This window comes from Tubulanus polymorphus, chromosome 5 (assembly GCF_964204645.1).
Source record: "Tubulanus polymorphus chromosome 5, tnTubPoly1.2, whole genome shotgun sequence".
Taxonomy (NCBI): Eukaryota; Metazoa; Nemertea; class Palaeonemertea; order Tubulaniformes; family Tubulanidae; genus Tubulanus; species Tubulanus polymorphus.
The window spans coordinates 8,403,774-8,418,090 of NC_134029.1; the positions used below are offsets into that span (position 1 = coordinate 8,403,774).

A 14,317-nucleotide genomic window follows, 5' to 3' on the forward strand; every position below is an offset into this window, starting at 1 on the left:
GCCTAAGAAATTATGTCTAGATTTTATACTCGGTAATCGGATGTGGAAGAAATTCCGAATTTGACAAAGTGGAAGACATTGAATGAAAGAATGATGAAAAGAATCGCATGCAAGAATCGATGAGACCAGGTGGAAAAGACAACAGTATACAGTAGAAAGACATTGCAAATAATTGAAAAAAATTTTGACAAAAATATAAAATACCTCGAACTCACCTTTATTTACAACGAATCCATTCAGCTTTGAAACATTAAAGATTCTTCATCGACAAAAACATCCTGTAAATAAATCAGAAAAAAAACAGCAATAAATGAGACTGGATGACACAAATTAGAGCGACAAATTAAAGATTACTGCACGAGAGTTTGTATGAATTAGAAGTATAGAGATATGTTAATATATATAATAGATATAAATATTGTCAGGAATGAAACCTTCCTGTGGTCAATATTGAGGGGCAAGAAAATGATTAGAAAAGCATTCTGGCAGTTCAAGAAAAATACCCTCTTCTAAAATTTCCAACAAACTTGGGAATTACCCTTCTGACATTTGTTTTTGACAAAATTGTACCCTCAAAGCACATTACATGTATACAAATTTTATGGTTCATCGCGTATATGAATGACGCCAAAAATGCATTAGTATTTTTGATGACAGTGATATTTGAAGGGAAATCTACGGGATTTCCATAGGGTTTTTTATCGGGGCTAGACTGGTTGTCGGTCAATTCAATTATCGATATATTGAAATTGAAAATAAATTTATTGATCCTTCATATTAATATATAATCTACATTATAATCTTTAATCCATATTATTCATTATGAACAATATTGAGCAATATATGCATTGTTCCAAAGGCGCTGATAGATTTTCAAGTCAGTTATCTTGTTTATATTCTTTTCTACGTATCAATCGCGTAATAAAATTGTGCCATCGACGTTTACGTGATTGCCCCAATTTGCCCTGCCCCAAAAATGATTCTCGAAGACAGTCCACGGCAGAGAGTCTGAAGATCAACAATCATCAAAAGTGCGACTTCTTCCAATCTGGATTAAAATCTTTCAACGTCATCGATTACCGCGACCTGCGCGAACTGTTCGAACTTCCAGATCCAGGGATGAAAACGGCCCATATTGAAAAAGTCGGAAAATATTTTCAAAAAAAAAGAATTTTTTTGGGGAACAAAAATCAGTAACTTTTAGCCAAAAAACTTACTTCCTTTTTGGTCAAAATGTTAATAGTTTGGGCCTGAATTAGAGCCGCTTTTTGAATGAGACGCCATATTGGTTTCTCCGACTCCACAGTTGTGCTAACAACTGCCAAAAACCGTCTTAAGAAGCACTCCTAACTACGGAGCGCTCCGACGTGACACCCACGATTGAGGTGATCAAAGCGATTGAGGTGATTTACACTGTTCTCAGGAATAAAGAAAATGTTAGAAAAGGTCGGAAATCCGTCTATGGTCGGAAGATTTTCATCCCTGCAGATCCCTGTTGTTGTCACTCGCGGTCTCGAGACCCGCGAAACCCATTCATCCGAAGACAATTTCCATTGACGAATATGACCATCTGGGGCCCCCGTGCGCGGGGTGTCGTTGTCATCGCCGCCTTCGCGAGAAGATGATAGTGATATAAATTCGATACACGACATCGATTAATCGAGTTCTAACCACCGTATAGATAGGTGTGAGAATTAAGACACCAGATCCGACGACACTTAGTTGAACTATCGGTTAGATAGAGACGTCCTCCTCCGTCGTCGTTGTCGTCGTCATTGCAGACAGACACACAATATATTTCTTCTCTCATAATCGGATTACGCGCGAATAATAAACGCTCGGCGCGCGCCCGGCTACGAAATCACTGATAACTAATCAATTCGAAATCATTACTACCCGCAAAGCCTTATCATCATAGACATAAGCCGCGATTGCACGAGCATTTTTGGCCTGCAACAACTGTTTGCGCTGATACCAAATGGGCCCATGTCTACTTGGCCTAACCAAAAACGTCGGACCAAGCCCCGAGCCAAGTTTTAGCATGGCTAAAATCATTGCATGTGAATTGCAACTGGTTCCGGAAGTGACAACTTAAGACTATTGTTACAATTTAAGGCTACTTTTGGACTTAAGTTTTGATTATGGACCTTGGTCTAGTTCCGCAGCTGTGAGTTGTTAGAGATAACTCTGGTTAAAATCAGTTCATTTTCAATGATTCAACTCGGCATCAAATCTTAACTCAGAACTCTGGAACTGTGTCCCAGCCTCTGGCGGCAGTTCCATTGTCGAGACTAAAGTCCAAAAGTGGTCTTAAGACCGGAAGTTCTTAGATTGGCCATCGAACTAAGATGGTCCTATACTCCTAAGAAAAGGCTTGTTCAGGGGTTCTTTGAAGGGTTCTCGGTAAAGCTTTAAGGTTCTATAGAATAAGGCAATAGAAAACTTGGACTGTGGTTCTTCGAGACTTCAGGGTTCTCGACAAAGAACGTTAAACTGGTTTTGAGTGTCTACTGACTGGTCTTAAATCTAAGCCATGACTATGGAGTTCAATAGTTGAGACTAAAGCCAAATCTTGAGCCTGGGAGATATAACTAATATGGTCTTAGATCAGTATTAAGTCAAAACCATGACTATGGACATGATCCCCGATCTTTGAAACTAATCACCGCTCATTTGGTCAAACGAAATTATTTTCACGTCTCTTCCGTATCGAGGATGAAATAGACTCCGTCCATGAACGCATACCCCGATTTTAACGCAATTACTCCCAATCAAAGAGAGATGGCACTTAACAACGATGGACAGTAAATCAATGAATCGTCTTCGGCCTTCGTTTGATTAACAATCCTACGTATATCAGATTATTATATAGTTGATTTAATAATCAGATTCGGTCGGACGTAATTATCCGAAATACTACATCCACGCCTTGAGAGAGTCTTGTCGCAAATACATATATATATATATATATATATACATATACATATACACACACACACACACACACACACACACACACACACACACACACACACACACACACACACACACACACACACACACACACACACACACACACACACACACACACACACACACACACACACACACACACACACACACACACACACACACACACACACACACACACACACACACACACACACACACATACACACATACATATACATATACACATACACATACACATACACATACACATATACATATATACATATACATATACATATATATATATATACATATACATATACATATATACATATACATATACATATACATATACATATATATATATACATATACATATACATATATATATATATATATATATATACATACATACATACATATATATATATATATATATATGTATTTGCGACGGGACTCTCTCAAGGCGTATATATATTTATATATATATATTTATATCTGCAGACACTTGCTCAAAGGACAGAGAGCGAAATCAAAGATAAGTTGATTGTCGTGAATTTGCACGCAGGACCGGATGATGTTTCGAGATAGACGCGACCAATTTCTGGACAGATTATAACGATCTTAGAGACTATTACGCGGCGAGAATATTTCGATGCGCAGAAAATGAATATAGGTATAATATCCGTAATCGTAGTAATGGATTTCTCGAAAAAGGAATTAATGGCTCGACGGCCGAATTAAATATTCGGATCCAAACGGATGACGGGATAAATTGTAAGAAATGCGGGTTTTCATCGAACCCACGTTCTTTCCGCAGTGGTCACTGAATTCGATAAAAAAGATCGAATTCATTTTTGAAGGATAACTCGGCAACGAGAATGTAGCAATGCCACATATCCCCGGGGAAATCAGACGAACAAGGGGCAAGAAATTTAGATGACAGGTAACAAACATATCGCATACTTGCATAGAAAACAGTCGAGCTTATTTGAAATTGTTCATTAATTTTGTAAGAATTGGTAAACCAGTTTCAACCCTCATATCAGGTTTCATAGAAATCCATCAAGAATTGTAGATGGCGTTGAAAAATCAAAATGGCTGCCCTGGAGGCCATATGAGATGGCTGATAAACTTCATTGCCAATCAGGGTGGACATCTCACCTGCCCCATTTCTAACATGAAGTTTCAGAGAAATCCTTCAAGAATTGCAGGCTGTATTGCATTAACAAGGTCTCAAGGGATTGACAGACATCTTGGCTACCCTGGGGGCCTTATTAGATGGCCGATTCTCCATTTTCTACAAGGGTATACATCTCGCTCAAATCCTCACAACAGATTTTAGGGAAATCCAGCACGAATTGCAGGCAGTTATCATGCTAACAGACAGCGCATACTGACTGAAATAAGGTTCCCCCAAAAGGGGAGAGAAGACATGGTAGCCGGTGGTGGAAGGGACTTATCTTCAGCAGGGACAAATCTTTAGAATCTCTTTATGCAAAATCACTCGATGGTATTCAATGGTTTTCAATCAAGAATCAATTTCCACGATTAACTAGGGGATGATACTAATGAATATAGCCGGACGTTTGACAATGAGTGAAACTGAGGTCACTTTCTGGGTAGGTGGCCGTCGAGAAATGTTATAGCTCATTGCTCATTTTGTCTTCCCAGAAATGGCTTTAAAAGTTAATTTCCTATTTGTAATGATTACATACAAATTGATATACTGGTGTGGTATTGGTGTTCCCTTCCTTCTTCTGACCATTGTATTATCTAACAATAGTATGTGAAGGATAAGGATGCAGGACACCTACTTGGCTCAATATGTGTCCTTGGCATCAATAATTCTTTCAATTTTAATCATTTTATAGAGAAAATGAAGATATTTCTAATATTAAGTTTCAGGATCAGGGAGGGTCGGAATTATATTCAATGCTGCACGTCTTCTAATCACAGGAAATTTCATTTTTAATTCTTTCAGTTCATTTACACCGCGTTGCGGTGTATTAATCAGTGATGAACTTAGCTAGTACACCGTAATGCATGTTTTGATGTAATTAGTAATTAGTTTTTATCTCTATTGAAAAATGGCAGCACCTGTCACATTGAAATATAGAAACTAATGATACACCGCGCCGTGGTGTAGTACACTAAAGCGGTATGCCCGTCATTCAACATATTGGGGTGGAATTTCAAAATATTTTCAAATTTTCTCCAGCACTCTCCAGCATCAGTAAAGCCTGGCGCACACGAGGCAATTTTTAGTCGCCTGTTCCTGCGACCGATTTGCAAGCAACCGTTGAGCAATCGACCGCTTGGTGTCGCCCGTGTGCTACCACTGGAGACGGACAAGCAATTATCTTTCCCGGCAAACATCTGTATCATGTGACTTGTCAAGATGGCCACGCTACAGCCTCGACTGGTGCCGTATTTGGTTGAATCACATGATAATTGTTCGCTCTCTCATTGGCTAATTAATGAGTCGCTTGTCGCTTGGTGTCTCCAGTGGTAGCACACGAGCAACTCCCGAGCGATCGGTGAGCAATTTCTGGGCGACGAGCAATTTTCCGTCGCCCAATATCAAACATGTTTGATATTGGGCGACACGGAGCAATTCCTTTCGACAACGAGCAATCGCTGTCGCCCCTTGCCGCAATTCGGGTGGTTGCTCGAGAATTGCTCGAAACTGTCACCCGCCCGCGCCGGGCTTTAGCACTGAAAGGGTTAAATGTAACATTCCAATTCAGAATGGCTTGATCCCGAATTCGAATGAACTGAATAAAAAACGTTCTAAATAACATAGTGTGAAGGCAGCTATAGTCAAGTGGTTGCTGGTCATTCAAGAACAAGCAACTGTCTATCCTAAATCCACATTCCTCGGACCCTAAATTATCAGCAAATACCCTGCAGATTCATCGGTCAGTACGATGGTCTAGATTTAGACCTGGATCTGCTGTATAGTCAAAAAGTCTTCGGCAGTCAGCGCGGAAAGTGCCATCCATAAGTAATACATCAATAGATCGAGTACCTAAATGTTTTAGCAGTAAATAGCCGTTTAGACAAACGAACGGCAAAACCTTATGGAAATTGATGAACGCTATTTGGCAGCACAGGGGGAGACTACTATGCCATTGTCGTCATCATCATCATCATCATCATTGGGCAAAACATGAGAGACGAAGACCCCGGCACAATTCGATCGATCAACGCCGTCGGCAATTTAGGATCGGACTGCACGCGCAGTGATCTTTATCTTGATCAAACAGACACCACAACGGACCGGCGCAAACGTTCTTTTTACGCGTCTGCATCCGACATAATTCCGCGCGATTACGACGACGCATTTTATAGAACCTCGCCGCGCGCATCAGGTTCAACGTCGATTTATGTCCATCATACACGGGATATTACTAATTTGTGTTTGATGGTTGAGCTACGGGTCGGATCTTTACGGCCGTTTTATCGACGGTAAGCCGTTGCTCCTCTTGACCGTCGTGTACGCCGGCTAAATCATGTCTGAATTACGGGCGGCGAACGAACCCTCGGGATCTGAGCGCTGTTTACCGAGCGAGAAATGCGCAGAGGGAGCAGTGGAGGTGTGTTGTAGGAATCCACGGGGGCGCATCCAAGGGGAGGGTGCACGGGGTGTGCAACCCCTAAAAATGTAAAGTTGCCCTGAAATTTAACGGGAAAATGAAACCTAGAAAAGTTTAGATTCATAAGCTTGTTTTGTTTTTCCAAAAATGAGTTTACATTTTGCGATGAGCATTCTTTCGGGATGCCCTTTTAATCATATGCTATGCCTAAATCAGACCCTAGATCCGCCTCGAACTTCGAACGATCACTAAAGACCATATCGCTTTTTACGGCGTCAAAAAAAAAATCATTCTTCCGAACAACTAAGCCATTTCTGATTACGGTTCTATCGATCGGTGTCACGGTTGGTATATCGGAATGGTCGGTATATTGGAATAACGCTTATCTCGCTACTAATGCACGACGGCATTGTACGACCGAGTTAGAATACCAATCGGCGGCAATGGCCGTTGCGCGAGCGCACGCGGGAACAATTAAAACCCCATCATCGTCGCAGTTGAACCGCGGCCCCGCGCGCGTTATCAACAGCAAGATACGGCGAATGCTGAAACTCGATTACGACCGACCGCTCGCAAGACTAATTTCATAACGGTAAACGCAACGAAAATGCAACAATAATGGTCTAATTAACCGCATCCATTAACGTTCCACGTTCCTTGGCCCATTATCGTAAAAATCTGCGTCGAAAAAAAACGACGACGACGTCAGAAATGCATTACTGAGCAGTGTAACGAGGAACCGGGGAGGTGGTTTTATCCCCCTCCCAGCCTCTTCCCTCCTCTTTCCTAGGCTGAATTTGTTGTGCCTGCATTCTCATGACTGAAATGTAAAGCCTGGCGGTGCACACTGGGGTGGCAAACAGACAGGGTGCGCCACTTATATCTGACTCGCTTTTCCCCTTATTCCTCGACTTTTTCTCTGACTATTCCCTAACATAAGTTGTTTTCCCTGACTGGATCTAAGAATCCAATCAATTAACACGCGTCAAATACCTAAAACTTAGACAGAAACGGTTAGATTTTACACGCAATCTAGCAATCTCATCAAATATCCCTGGCTTTTTTTTAACGAAATTCCCTGACTTTTTCAAAGTAATGAAAATTACCTGACATTTTTCGAAGAAAAGAAAATTCCCTGATTTCCAGGTAAGCGGCCACCCTGATAGGTTTTTTATTTAGGTATACACTGACATCGCACACAATCGAAACATGGTTCACATACTCATCAAACAAGCCAGAAAAACATTTCCGTTTCTTGTTTCATGTTTATTTTTTCTGATAAATGCTAGGCTTTTATCAGGTCTACAAAATTTCAACAAATCAGAATTCAGAATAATCGTACATGAAATTCAAAACTTTCCCAAAAAGATTTCAATCTTCTGCAATGTTGTGCACGCAATCAGCAGCGACTAGTGTGGGACTTCTTCAATTTACCTGATTGAAATACGTTTTAAAAAGTCCTCAATTTACCTAATTGAAACATTTAAAAAGATATCTCCATCAACTATAATGATGACCCAGCAATGCCATCGTCGCAAGTGAAGACTGCTTGTTTAAGGCATGAAGTCGATGCTCAATTTCTTCTTATAGAGCGATTTTAAATCTATCCACAATTTTCTCGTAATCTTCTTTGATGAATGGCGAATGAAAATTGTGCCACATACGACACATAGAGATTAATAGGAGTTTATCTAGATACGTACTTTGTCTAATTTTTGGATGTAAGGGTTAGATCAAAGTAAATTGAAAAGAAGTATGTATGAAAGAAGAATATTACTTTTTAATCTTAAAATATCACTCCACCCTGTTATCTATTTCATTCAGTAGATTTGGTTCGATTTCTATTCGACAAACCCACCACCCAAATTTACAAACCCACCACACCTGCAGGAGTGAAACAGGAGTGCCGAGTTTGCCTAAGAGTAAAAGGGGGCAGTTTTGTGCTTGGGGAGTGCCAAGTTTGCTCAAGAGTAAAAAGGGGGCAGGTTTGTGTTTCTGCAGTGGATGCATCGGGATCAAACGGACAGCGCTATGTGCATAGATAGACTGTTAGTAGGAAAGCGAGACAGACATGTGATATTACACTTAACATGTTTTTACAACTATGCGTATACATTCCGATATTTTAGTGGTACCATGTAGTGGGGTATATTCAAGTGGTGCCATGTAGTGGGGTTTATTTTAATGGTACCATGAAGTGGGGTATATTTGAGTGGTACCATGTAGTGGGGCATATTTGAGTGGTATCATGTAGTGGGGCATATCATAGTGGTACCATGTAGTGGGATTATATCTTAGTGATACCATGTAGTAGGGTATATCCAAGTGGTGCCATGTAGTGGGGTTTATTTTAATGGTACCATGTAGTGGGGTATATTTGAGTGGTATCATATGGTGGGGCATATCTTAGTGGTACCATGTAGTGGGGGTATATCTTAATGATACCATGTAGTTGGATATATATATTCTAGTGGTGCCATGTAGTGGGGTTTATTTTAATGGTACCATGAAGTGGTGTATATCTTAGTGGTATTATGTACCGAGGTAGCCAGTGTGCTGGGTTGTCATCACATATCGGAGGATTGATACTCGCGAGATTTGGATTCAGTTGCCTGATATCTGTCTGCAGGGTTCCCCTCGACGCAATTCAATTTCAGTTCATTCGTAATTAAATATAACTACGTAAACGTCCCGAAATTATTTGAACAGTTAGTTACTAATAATCTTACAAACAAAATGTCATTACAAACCAATGCGAATTACCGGGCCTTCGCGGCATGAAATTCGATTAAATCAGTTTAGTAATCACGTATTCTCATTCAGTACTAATAATATCTTCCGAAATTGCCCCATTTGATGCACGGCCCTTATCTAATTTAGTCAATGGAAGCCGCGTTGGTTGTATACAAACTGGGCTGGCCTGGACCTGAGTCAAATTTGGCCGTGGCTTATTAGAGAGCGCATTCACAAGTAAACTACTCACTCAACACTAAATGCTTCTGTGACCAAGTGAGGCAAGTCACTTCTAGAACCGATAAGCAGTTACGCGCAATTAATTGACCAGTCCTGAAATTTGGCATTGAATTCCGACGTTTTTAGTTGGGAAAATTTTCGCCCGGGTCAAACAGGCTCAGGCCCATTTGCAACCCATGTAAACAGTTGGCCCAGACCAAAAATGCTTGTGTAATCACGTCTATAAGATATTAAAGCTGGCTTATACTAAATTAAAGATATTAAAGCTGGCTGTGACTCGATGCCTACCAACGCAACTGGGTTTATTGGCGACTAGTGGCCTACGGTAGGCTGCACTTTGCCGTCATATCCGCTCCACATAAACTGGTTTATGACAGCAACCAACACCTACTGACTATTCGCAAGCCATATCTGGCTAGTTGCCCATGTTCCTATCAGTTGCGTCAGTAGGCGTTATGTGGCAGGTTGACATAAGCCAGCCTAGAGCAGACACGTTCATCTCGTGCCATGTCCATCCCGATTAAATTCACTAAGGCCTGGTCGTGTGAGCGCGCTCTCTAATCAGGTAGGACCAAATTTGGCTCGAGCCCGATCCGTGCCAATGGGGTACCTGCAAAACCAGCTATCCCCCCAGATGGCGTGACAAGCAGTAGGTCGTCAGTTATCAAAATTAGTTCATTTTCACTTTGAACTGGATTTGTAGACTCCTGAATCCATATATGACACAACACCCACCAAAAATATACAATACTTTCATTCTTCTACTCAGATATCGGTATAGTTTTCTTAAATAATTGATTTATTTAAGAGAAAAGTTAATTTAGATTTAATTGAAATGTAGAATAGATCGAACGTGGAGTGACCATCAAGCCATTACCAACAATTTCGGTCATAATAGTGTAATATTTGGCCGCTGCACGGACTGCCATTGATCTGTTTTCAATTGTTGCAGACCTCGTAGCGTAGCAACAATGGTCTGCTATTTTTCAAAATGGAGTGACTGCTTTTTTAGAAAGAACGTGACTTTAAAACGTTCACCAGTGTAAAACTTTTTTATTTTTCAAGATAGACCATCACAACCAGCGAGAAACTTGTTGGAAATGTTCTGAAGTTTTCATTCATATAAGATATGATAAACGGAATCTGATGTCTTTGAGTGAATTTCCAATTTCTTCCGACTTGACAGGTTTTCGTCAAATCTGCGAAATGGTGTTTTGAGAGCTTAAAAGTAAAACATTTTTTTCCAAATCCAGTCAATATTTTTTGGTTTTTCTCTAGTATATGGCTTATATTTTCGCCGTTTGATGACAATTTTTTATTGGTACTTCTATTTCCTAGTAATTATCGTCGGAATATGGAGAAACGGGTTATTTTTACTGTGACAAATTGACAATCAATGGCGATAAAAATCTAATTTTTGAATTGGAAAAAGTAAACGATTTTTTCAAAGCTACCCATACTTATTTTATATCATCGATTCGCAAATTTTTCAAATAAAATCAAGGTAACGAGAAAAGTTTGATTTAACATATGATATTTTAATAATAACCGTTAGAAGATGTTACGGCTTCAGAAATGCAGTTAATTGTTGCCAGCGATAATTATCAGAACTCGCGCGCGCGTAGTTATGGCTGTCTTTGAAAGTTCGTATTGCTACTAGCGACCGCTGGTGGATCCTCACCTGCCATACGTAGAATCCTTGATTGCCACAGTAACACTGCGGGTACCCCATTTGACCCTGGCCGAATCGTCTCCGTGTTCGTGGCTTTGCTCAATCTCTATTATCATCGGTTCGTGGCTTTGCTCAATCTCTATTATCATCGAATTCATGAACCACCACGAAATGAATGTAGAAATAATATTTTCGTAATCAAACGGACGAACTTGGGATCGAGCGAGAAAAAATGGAATGAAATCAGGAATGTGGATGCGACTGTGGCCCGCGTAATCGAATGAAGAAACTTTTTTGTTTGTTGCAGAAAATTGCCGAATCGATCATGACATTTATGGGCGGCGAGTTTTCGCGAATAAATGGTATATACTGCCGACGATATTTTTTAGTGCGCTGCGCGCGGTTGCGTAGATGATTCGATCCGAAGCGGAGGTGATCACCGTCATCGTCGTCATTGACGGCGACGGTCGGTGCCTGAAATCGAAAAACTTATCCCATTTAACGATCGACCGCGACTCGAAGAAGATGAAGAATAAAACGAGGGGATGGTCGCAATTTCGATACTCGCCGAGGGAAGACGAAGCTGCTACGATCACGAGACGCTCCACCAGGATGAACGTCAATTTTCGGAGTTAGTCGAAACCGAATAACTGTAGTCCTGGATCCAGTTCCACAGTTGTGAGTTAGAGTTAACTCTGAGTTAAAATTAGTTCATTTACATTTAGTTAACTCTGAGTCAAATCTTAAAATAGAACTGTGGAACTGGATCCTGGCTATCAGAGTCCGAATTATAGTCCTGAAATCAGGGGCGGATCCAGGGGCTGGAAGAAAGGGGTTCACCTCATATGAAAAGGACACTTTATTGTTGTGGTGGGCGTCAATTTTAGAAATTTTCAAGAAATTTTAGTGCATATTACTGCGGTAAGTATAACTGTGGACTATCGTCCAGATCAATGTCAAGTGGAATTTTTCAAAAAAAGGGCACTTGATCAGAGAACGGGGGTTTGAACCCCCCTTCTGGACCCGCCCTGGAAATAGAAAACCACACGAACTTGAACACGGTCGCTATAGTTCTGACTTAGTTCCAAGATGGGCGACACTGTGAATTGCGCGTGTACAACGAACGAACTATCAGCTATACAATTCTTTAAGTAAAGTCGAAAGTATTCCTGAGGATAACTATTAGAATATAGTCGAAACGTCGAATTTACTACTAGCTCTAGGAAACATTTTCGGACTTGATGTCAGTTTTTGGTTACAAATTGTGAGATTCTCGTCATTATTTAGTATAGTCCAAAGTATTACTGAAGATAACTATTAGAATATAGTCAAAACGTCGAATAAACTACTAGCGCTAGGAAACATTTTCGGACTTGATTTTATTTTTTTGGATATTATTGTGGGATTCTCTCTGCATTATCGTCATTCAGATAATTCGACCGCGGCGACAAGTATTTCCAAATAATAGCTGATAAATCGATACGGTTATCGATATTAGCCAATTTTGACAGGAAGCGCAGCAATCACCGCGCGGAAACGCGGTTTTATCACGGCGAGTACGCGGCCGACTGAACACGTAATGGCGTAAAACAATTTACAAGCAGAACATCTAATTCTGTTTATCTATTTGAAGAGTTTTTTTTGTTATACTGGCGATATTGATGATGGCCAATACGGAAATGCACTAAACAAGCGTTATATCAAAACTCGAACTGAGTCTAGGTTGAGGGAGGGGTATAATTTCAGAGAGAATATACAAGTGCGATCGCACAAGCATTTTTGGCCCGTGCCAAATCAGGCCCACAATTACTGCTCATGCAGTTGCCAATTGGGCCATTGGGTGTTTGGCCTGTAAAGACGTTGGACCAGGCCGCGCGAGCTTGCATCAAATGATTGCGTTTGAATTGCAACTGGTTCGGGAAGTGACTCACTTCGCTTTGAGCATTGTGTAGTATTGAGTAAGTGGTTTACATGCTCTCTCATTAGGCACGGGCCAAATTTAACTCAAGCCTGATCCATACCCATCTGGCCTGGGCCCAGTCGTCTCATACGTAAGTTAAAGGTAAATCACGGCGATGAGTCCAATGACTATGATACTAATCAACTGTGACCAATTAGCAGCCATGAATAACAAAAGTGTAGTCTAGGCTAGATCTAATAATAAGTAAAAACGTATGTCTGTTTACTCGGAAATCATACCAGGGGTGTCATTACTGTGACATGAACTTCGCCTAATTTGACTTTTTGTCTGTTATGCACAAAAGCCCAGGAATTATTGGGGTCGATCAATTATCACCAGGCCTCAATGTTTATGATCATAATAACAATCCAGTTTCCATAGTCCTTTACACTATGATACAATGTGACAGGTATGGTTTTAGTTTGCATCTGAACAATTATACTGAAGTCTCTCAAATTTGGCCCAGGCCCAATTGATACCCATGTGAATCGCTAACCCGAGCCAGAAACGCTCATGAGATTGCGGCTTACGAAGGACCGACCGCCAAACAGCTCGAATCTAAAGCTATGAAATGCCAGAAGATTGAAGAGCAGCAGGAAGAACATAAACCGGTATGATATCAGAAAGGTACCGCGACAGATGTCCTCAGAGGACAATCGAAAATAATAAAAATTAGTTTTTTTTTGTTAAAGAAATCATCCACGGATCGCGCAGGAAGCCGATACAAATCATGGCCAGAATTGGCGTGATGTTTCCAGTTGAATTCGTGTCACAGACAACTCGTCTGTTCATTATAGAAACCCGGATCATAGATACGTATATATATACATCGCGCCATATGCCATTCAATCAACTACTTGTTTGGCGTTAACAAAAGCGCTTCTTTTTCGAACCAATTTCACCCCAGAAATGACAGCATTTTTCGACAATAAGAGACGATCGAGGCGTTCGTCGCGGTGAATGGCGTCCGGCTCATCTTGCATGCAACGCACGCCGTGTAGAGGAAATCACGAGCACCAATTTGGAGACAAACTCATTGTAAATACAAATCCAAGGACAGATGCTAGCTGCTAGATGCCACACTTTCGCCGAATAGAAGTTATGAGTTATTCAAGTTAATTTATTGTTGCCGAATGCGCTCCGGCTATCAAGATTGCGCAA

General features: G+C 40.7%; 1 long non-coding RNA gene across 1 annotated transcript in view; it reads right to left on the minus strand.

The window, feature by feature from the left end:
- The window catches only part of LOC141905839 (uncharacterized), a 142,906-nt gene that overhangs the window by 95,860 nt on the left and 32,729 nt on the right, over positions 1–14,317 (minus strand). The window contains exon 2 of the long non-coding RNA XR_012619278.1: positions 216–278. This is a non-coding gene — a long non-coding RNA (uncharacterized LOC141905839). The remainder of the gene's footprint in view (positions 1–215; positions 279–14,317) is intronic.